At 51.8% G+C, this 8,804-nt stretch overlaps 4 non-coding genes across 4 annotated transcripts; all 4 read right to left on the reverse strand.

The window, feature by feature from the left end:
* Window positions 1-549: 549 nt before the first annotated feature.
* On the reverse strand, window positions 550-683 carry LOC122152208. Its single transcript, XR_006164446.1, has one exon. It is a non-coding gene; the product is annotated as a small nucleolar RNA SNORA71 (small nucleolar RNA).
* A 2,824-nt stretch (window positions 684-3,507) lies between these two features.
* LOC122152210 lies at window positions 3,508-3,641 on the reverse strand. Its single transcript, XR_006164448.1, has one exon. It is a non-coding gene; the product is annotated as a small nucleolar RNA SNORA71 (small nucleolar RNA).
* Window positions 3,642-5,362: 1,721 nt separating this feature from the next.
* Window positions 5,363-5,479, reverse strand: LOC122152211. The gene has a single exon (XR_006164449.1). It is a non-coding gene; the product is annotated as a small nucleolar RNA SNORA71 (small nucleolar RNA).
* Window positions 5,480-6,540: 1,061 nt separating this feature from the next.
* LOC122152209 lies at window positions 6,541-6,674 on the reverse strand. The gene has a single exon (XR_006164447.1). It is a non-coding gene; the product is annotated as a small nucleolar RNA SNORA71 (small nucleolar RNA).
* Between the last annotated feature and the right edge of the window lie 2,130 nt (window positions 6,675-8,804).

Consider the following 8,804-nt stretch of genomic DNA (forward strand, 5'->3'; position numbering starts at 1 on the left):
TGTGAGAAAATGGAAAAAAAGAAATTTAAACAATTTAGAATTAATAGAGCCCCTCTTCACCCCAACACCTGGTCTCCATCTTTTTCTTCCTCCATTTATTCTACATGATCGACTGACAGCTCCTGAAGGCGCAGTGTAAATCTCACGTGCTCAAGAAACAGTAAAGGAGCAAAAACAACACACACGCAGGCACTGAAGTGGACTGTCTTGAATAATAAAAACCAAAACCAAACTCACTGCTGTCAAGCTGATTCAACTCATAGCGATCCCTCCTTGGGTTTTCCAAGGCAGTATCTCTACAGAAGTAAGAGCAAACTAATTATTCCCAACTCCTGTACATTTCATAGAATAGAAGCTACGATTTACAATTCTCATGTGTGCCCTTTAGTATGACTTGAATTTATTCCTGCATGAGTCCAAATATAAATGTGTAGACGGGTTTCTCTGACAAGAGACACTTGAAAAAGACTCTGTGATCCCCCCATCAGTCAGGGAGCTGGTCTAGTCACCATATCGCGTGGGGCTGAAGGGCTGGCAGAAGCGCTGGGGTGTGTGAAAGCTCCAGGGTTTGGAAGGGACGAGGTGGACCCTCCAAACACGGGGAAACGTCTTTCAGCGATTCCTCTCCCTGCACTATCGATGACCAGAGCACAGGCAGCCCGTGATCACTTTCGAATGCAGGTACATAAATGCAGAGGGACAGCCAGAAGGGGCAGATGCCCGGGGCCAGGGAACGACCAGTGTCAAAGAGAGTACAAGACTCCAGCAGCTGCCACTGTGTCCCACAAAGACCCCAGAAAATCTCCCTGTCAGGAAGAGTCTAATACAAATAACTGGACGTGCTTCAGGGTTGGAAAAAGATGAGGATCACATAGCCCTAACACCACCAAAGAGCCTTCACCACTGTCCTTGCTTTGTTTTTCAGATGAGGACATGATGGTTGAATAGATCACAGAACTAGAGTTTGGGGCAGGGCTGGCATCACGCCATCCCCACATGCTGCTGCTGCCACTCCAGTACCGGGAGGAAGCGGATGCCAAAGCAAGCAGCTCCCTTTAGCCAAGCAGGTTGCTGGAGACACCTCCCTTGCAATGGCTGCTGAAGGTAAGTGAGGAACTGCCCCACAGCAGGAACAAAACTGGGGACAAACAGGATGCCACTTTGACCTCACCTCCCCTTCTATCCTCATCCAAGCCCCAGGGAACATGCAGGAAAAAACAAGTATTCCCAAAAATCTCACCTCAGGGACTGTGTTCTAGTTTCCTGCCGATACAAAGACAGCACACCTCTCCGTGGGGCCTCTGTCTCTGCTCAGGGAAGGAGCCCATCTGCAAGACAAACCCTGCATGAGCACCGGTCCGTTCCCCTCATCACACCCGTTCCCCCATCACACCCACAGCAGGCCCAGGAGGCCCAGGGCAGGAGGTCCAGGGATTGGCAGCTAATGAGCAGCCAATAAAGGCTGGCTGTTACTAGGAGCACTTCAACAGCCACACTAGCTTCTCAGGAACAAGAAGTTTAACCTAGGAAGCGGTCTGCAGATCATCTGTGGCAATAGTAACACATACATATTACCTTATTAAGGAACCCTGGTGGCACAGTGGTTAAACGCTGGCTACTAACCCAAAGGTTGGTGGTTCCAACCCTTCGGGGGCAGTTCTACTCTTGCTACAGGGTTAGTACGAGTTAAAATCAACTCGACTACAAAGGGTTGTCTTTTTCATTCACCAACCGTGATCAATTTGTTGCTGATCAGTTATGTTCAAGGAATGCTAACAAACCACCCAATCAAAAATTGCGCAAAGGAACTAAACAGGTACCTCACCAAAGAAAATACTCAAATGGCCAAGAAGCACATGAAAAGCTGCTCAGCATCCTAAGCCATTAAACCGAAAAATGAAACCCACTGCTACCACGTTGATTCCGATCACAGTAACAATAAAGGACAGGTAAAGAACCCTTAGGGTTTCCAAGGCTATAGTCTTCACAGGAGCAGACTGCTTCATCTTTTTCCTGCAGAGCAGCTGGTTGAGTTCAAATAGCCAGACGTTCAGTTAGCAGCTGAGTACTTCATCACTGCACCACCAGGGCGCCTTCCATTAGCCATTAGAGAGATACAAATCGCTCACCCCTATTACAACAGCAATGATCAAAAAAACTTAAAACAACAGATGTCGGCAAGGTTGTGGAGAAATTGGGATCCTCATCCGTTGCTAGTGGGGATGTAAAATGGCACAGCTGCTGCAGAAAAAGGTGGTGGCTCCTCAAAAAACAGACCTACCATAACCAAAAACCAAACCCACTGCCATCGAGTTCATTCTGACTCATAGTGACCTATTGCATGCCAATGTTCACTGTAGCTCTGTTCACAATGGCCATAATGTAAAAACAATCAAAATGTCCTTCAACAGATGAATGGATAAATGCCACTTATGTACAATGGAATACTACTACTCAGCCGTAAAAAGAACTGAAGTCCCGCTGCATGCCACAGCACAGAGAAGCATCATGCTGAGCCAAGCCAGTGAGCCCCAAAAGGATGAAGCTGTATGACCTCAAATAAATACATAGAAACCAGAGATTAGTGGTTATCAGAGGTGGCAGGGCACCGAGGGAGATCTTGCTCAGTGGGCACTGGGTTTGTTAATGGTGGCAGAATGATTTGGAAAAGGGCAGCAAGAGTGGCCACACAACTTGAAGAACAGAACCAATGTCACTGAATTGTCCACGTAGCAATTATGAGATGGCCTCAGTTACTTTATGCATATTTCCATCACAATTTAAAAAGAAAGGATCCCGAGGCTAAGAGTGTGCCTCGGCTGACTGGCAGCAATCAGCACAGGCCTGGGAAGGGTGACGGGTCATGGGAAGGCCTCAGTCTACCGCCCGCTGTGGAAGGCTGTGTTCACACGTCTCTCAATTAACTGTGCTCTGCCCACCTCAGTGACTGTCCAGGCCCTGCCATCTTAACCTAGGGCCAAAGGGAAAATCCACCCCAGTGGTCCATGGGCCTTTCCCACGTGAGGGCCCCATGCCAGGACTAACAGCAGGCTATAGTAAGTGGGGTCACCACAGGAACAACACTGCAGGAGAGGAGAAGACAAACCCCTCCGCCCAGGCAGGTTTTCCTTCCCTGCAACTCCACAAGGTGATGGCGCCGATCTCCTCACAGCAATGTGCCTCTCATTTTCCTTTTGTCCAGGTGCTACCTGTCAGGAAACAGGCGCAATGCAGACAAGGCAGAGGCAGTGTCCTCAAGATCCCAGCAAAGGGGCAGGCCAAGCAGACCAACAAATTCCACAGGTGTTGGGATTAGCGCTGAGGCAGGGCTGAGGACATGGGAAGGGGCAGAATGCGGAGCCAGCAGCCGTTCTCAGGAGGAAAGCCCTCCAAAGTGGGGGACCCATTTCATGGCTCCACAACCAGTCCATCCTGCAGCAGGGCCCAGGCTCCAGCATGCCGGGCAGAAGGACACTCAGTAAAACACACGGCATAGGAAGAAAGACATGTGGGAAAGCTCCAGGGTCCGGCAGCGACAGGAGCGGACCCTGCAAACATGGGGAAACACGTTGAGCAATTCCTCTCCCTGCCCTACCAGTGACTAGGACACAGGCAGCTCAGGACCACTTCTGAATGCAGGGGCAGGAAGGGCAGAGGGACCGCCAGGAAGAGAGGCCAAGCCAGCAATCTGGGAAATGGCCCAAGCCAGGAGGAGAGATAGGAGACAGTCAGTGGCCAGACTGACAGTCCCTGATTCCAGCAGCTGCCTCAGGTTCTCCATCATCTTCATGATTCTCAAACATAAGCGTGAGTAAGAATCACCCGGAGGGTTTGTGCAGCCAGATGCTGGACCCCAGCCCAGAATGTCTGATTTCGTAGGTCTGGGTGAGACCTGAGAACTTGCATTTAAGTTTCCAGGCCCCACATTTGAGAAGCACTGTTTTAATGCTTCCTTCTAAGACAGTAAAAGGGAAGACTAACTTCTGGCAAGAATGTTGAGCATTCACTGGGTCAAAGTCTGAGACTGCACTTTATAAGAGAAAACCATTGAGCTAATAGGCCCACTCCAAACTCCAGTCCTCTTTCCAGTTCAACAAGCTGCTGCCCATCCCAAGGGGGGCTATGTAAGAAGCACCAGCTGTGCTTCAGCATTGGGAGCCCACGCTGGGCTCCGTGGGAATGAGCAGTGGGCAGCAGCTGCCACCTCCCCTTACCACAGGACCGAAAGGCCTCTGGCCTGGCGGCTCTGAAGAAGCACCCAGCATCCTACCTTCCAAGATCACGGTCCATCCAGCCTCTCCTTGAAGACACCTCTCATGGGCCCCTGGGCACACAGGACAGCAGCCAGCTGACCGTCCTGCACCGACAAGAAACCATACACATTTCTTATAACATACTCAACTACCCAAGATGATTCACAGAAGCAGGGAAAAACAGCTCTAAGGTGTGTGTGTGGGGGGGGCGCACAAAGGACGGCCGCATCAATGGCTTCCCTTTGATCCTTCCCCTCTAGTTTCGTTCAGGATCTTACAACGGGGGACCATTCCCCTGGGACCAGCCGGAAGACCCAGCCATCCTAAGGGGAGCCCCCAAAGGCCAGTGGCAGAGGAATGAAGAGCTGGCAGCAGTGGCCAGTGAGGGATTGCAAGGCCGGGAGAGCAGGCACCCTCTCAGCCCTACAGCCCTGCTCGTGCACTGACTGGTACTTTCCCCTTCACTTAACTACGACCATCAACTACAGGCCAATGACACCATCCCTCATGAACTGTGGCCTATCCCATGCCAAGTGGCCACCTATGACTGGATCCCAGATAGGTCATGAATGAATCGAATCTTTGTTGAAAAACTCTTTGAAGGGGAGGAGAACACAAAACCTCTCTTGTCCCTCAGTACTTGTTATCTGTACTCCCCCAGTACATTTCATCCTGCTCCTCCTTCTACACACACCCCTCCATCCACTGCTGCTCACTCCAGCCTCAAGGTCTTCCTCATGTTCCTTCCTCTTGGAATGTGTTCCCACTGTGCCTCTCATTCAAATCTTTTCAAAAGCCTACCCAGACACACCATCCTCAGGAAGCTGCTCTTTGGAAATTCTATGGAGGTCAATGTATGCGCCACTGTATGGTCCTCCTGGAATATCGTACTTATTCACAGATGAACTGCTCACTAGAATTCAGACTCCTTAACACATTCTCTCCTATAAGCAAGCTAAGGCTCTATGTCAACCTTGTGCTGGGCAACCAAACCCTCAATACAGGAGGCCTGCTTTCTAAACAGGAGGCCAAGCTGAGAAAGACCCTGGCACTGACCCTCACACGGCAGCACTGGATTCCTAAAGAGTTGGCAAGAAGAAAAGCAGGAGTGTGTGAAAGCTCCAGGGTTCAGAAGGGACAGGGTGGACCCTCCAAACACGGGAACAGGTCTTTCAGCAATTCCTCTCCCTGCACTATGGATGACTAGGGCACTTTCAAATACAGGGGCAGAAGAGCACAGGACAGCCAGGAAGGGGCTGATGCCGGGGGCTGGGGAGCGGCCCGAGCCAGGAACAGCACCAACCCCCAGCAGCTACCCCTGTGTCCTGCAAAGACCTCATGAAACCTCAGCACCAAGGGGAACCACTGCTGGCAAAAACGCTGGAAAAGGTTTTGGGTTGGAGATCAGGATCACAGGGTTATGTCAGTGAGAATCACTGGCACAGCTTTGGTTTCCACACCAGGCAACTGAGCTTCAGAACAGGTCACAGAGCGGCCCTGGCTGTGCTGGGAACTTGGCTCTCAGAGTGCTCCAGTTTAGCAGGTTAAGTGGTAAGGACAGGCCACTGGGCCAAGTCTATCTGTGCAAACACTGTAGTTCAGGCTCAACACCTGCTTTCCTCCTGGGAACATGCCAGACCCAGAGGCCCCAGGAAAAACTTTGGACACATGGTACAGAAGCTGCTGCATTTTCAAATTGCCAGCTGGAGACGGAGAGTGGGCTGTGTGATGCATGGGGTGGGGGTGGGGGTGCATAAGGAAGCTTGCCCGTGAATTCCTCCAGGCTCCACCTGTGGCTTTTGTCCTTAGATCTGCCTGTGTATCCTTATCGTTACTCTGTTGTTGTAACATAACATCACAGAACCAAGCAGTGGTAGACGAGTAATGAAGACCCAGTTATAGAGGTCTCTAATGCCTAAATCCACCCCCTTCACAACTTGCTGATACTGATACCCCAATACTGGACGAGCCCTAGAGCTCCTGCCCCACCCAGGTCCCTGGAGGCCCCTCCTCAGCAGCCGCCCCCGGGCCACGTGAAGAGGGGCCAGGTGTAATCCATGGCCATCACCCTTCATCTCATCCTCACCCAACAGCACCTAGAGCAACAGTAAAAGGAATGACTTTACAGGGCAGGGAGCAAAGTGATCACTCCACAAGCAGCCCACGTCCTTAAGGCAAGCCCCTCCCTGTGTCTCCAATGATCTACCCTGGGCTGGGTAGAAGGGGCTCTCAACAAGCCAGTTGTCAGGCACCAGGAAGCATCCCAACAGTGGTAGGGATAAGAAAACGTGAGAAAGCTCCAGGGTCTGGAAGGAGCCAGAGTGGACCCTCCAAACATGCGAAAACACTTTCAGCAATTCCTCCCTCTGCACTACCCATGACCAGGACACAGGCAGTCCACGACCACTTCTGAACGCAGGAGGAGAGACCAGCGAGCCAGGAAGAGGCCAATCTCAGGGTTCTGCAGTTCACCCAAGCAGGGAGCAGCAGCCCAGCCAAGCCTGGGACCCTGGGGGCTCCCACAGCTCCACGAACAGATTCCAACTCCTCACACTGAAAGTGTCTACAGAAAGGCCAGCTTCTGACAAGAACGTCTGAAAAGTTCATCCCCACAAATGTTTGTGTGCCAGGCACTGTGGACTCAAAAACTAAACAAATAACCACACAGACAAGGTCTCTGTCCTCAGAGTTTCTGAAACTGAAGCTCAGGTAAAGGAAGCAATTGGCCCAGGATTACAGGGGTCATGAGTGGCTGAGCCAGGATCTGAACTCGAGTCTTTCTGATCCCAAACCTAGCCTCCATCTACAGGCTTTCACCTACAACTGTCCCACGAGGGCTTTGCCAGGCAGTTCTCAGAAGCAAAGCTGGGCTTGCAGACAGCTCACTTTGCCTGCACCAGGTGGGAAGGCAACTAACTAGTCCCTGGACCAACAGCGCTTACCCATGAGTCATCCCGCAGGCCAGAAGGGGGCGCTGCTGACCGAGAACCAGCACAGCCATTCCGTCTTCAAGAGCCTCCATTAGACCAGCATGACCTAGGGAAAGCATGGGGTTAAGAATACAGACTCTGTTCCCCTGAGCCCCAGGGAGTGCCCTGAATTTACACCGGAGCCAGAGAATCTATACGATAGTTGTAACCCTTACTCTAAGAATTATTGCGGGGACCATGAGCTCACGGTTGAGAGGACACAGCACAGTGCCCGACACTTTTCAGGCAACCAAGTGACTGTAAAGGCTTAAGAGAAATCAGAGGTCCGCAATGGTCATGGAAATCACAGGGGCTTTGGTCTCCCTCAGGCCGGAGTTCAAAATTGGCTCCTCCCGACTCGCTGCGATGCCGCTGGCACAGGCTGGGCCCGTTTCTCATCATCAGTGGAGTCACTGAATGGCGCAAATCGCTAAGCGCACGACTACGAACCGAACTGGATCGCGCCTGGAACCCATCCGAGGCGCCTGGGAAGGTAGGCCCAGCGATCGGTTTCCAAAAGGCCAAAGCCTTGAAAACTCTATGGAGCACACTTCTACTCGGACACAAACAGGGTCGCCACGAGTTGGAACTGACCCGATGGTGAGTACCCTTCTACAAAGGGTGGCTGGAAAGAAAGAACAGAGCTGGCTCTGAACGAGCGCTCGGCTGACGCCGCTGGCAACTTGACAAGCTTCTTTCTCTAGGAAAAGCGAGTCCCGAGAGGCCCGACCGCTGGGATGGAGCATTACACCAGGAGCCAGGCCTGGGCTCGGCGCTGACTTCCAGCAGGCCCTTCCTTGCCTAACCCTCCTGTGGCCTCAGCTTCCCTTTTAGGGAAGACGCAGACCACGTGCTGAGCGCGCCCGGCAGTGCACTCACCTTGGAGCCGGAGCCGACAGGGAGAGATGACTGCAGTGAGAGGAGTCAACGAAGGAAGGTGAGAGAAGGGGCGGGATGTCGGGAGATGGAGCCGCGTGGCCTGGGACAGCAAGCATCCGCCGCCAACCGCCCAGGAAACTATCTGTACTCGCTCAGCGTCGACGGAAATGCCGCCAATCGCGCAGGCTGCAGCTTAAAGAGGGGCCTCTAGCGGGGAGGTCTGCGGAGATGGTCTGTAGCGCCCCCTGCTGGACAGGAGCTGAAATTCTCACTCAAACATAACCAGTTGCCTTCTAGTCTATTCTAGACCCACGGCGTTGTCAAGTTCGTCAGAGTACAACTGTGTTCCATAGGGTTTTCAATGGCTGATTTCTCAGAAGTAGATCACCAGGCCTCTCTTCCAAGGCTTTTCTGGGTGGACTCAAACTGCCAAACTTTAGGTTACCAGCCAAGCATGCTAACCATCTGCACCACCTGACTTTAACTCAAAACAAGAATTCAAACTCACTAATTCCCTCCTTCATGCAAGCATCCATCCACCCTCCCATAAGTCCACACACCCATCCATCCACTTATCCAGAAAACATTTATGGAACCTTTACTTTATATCAGACTATGCAACAGAGTTATAGATGTCTTGTTGTTGTTATGTGCCGTCAAGTTGGATCCGACTCATAGTGACCCCTCCTTGGGTTTCCAAGGC

The sequence above is a fragment of the Orycteropus afer genome, unplaced genomic scaffold, assembly GCF_000298275.1.
Source record: "Orycteropus afer afer isolate SDZICR_OR568_19922 unplaced genomic scaffold, OryAfe1.0 scaffold00020, whole genome shotgun sequence".
NCBI classification, from domain to species: Eukaryota; Metazoa; Chordata; class Mammalia; order Tubulidentata; family Orycteropodidae; genus Orycteropus; species Orycteropus afer.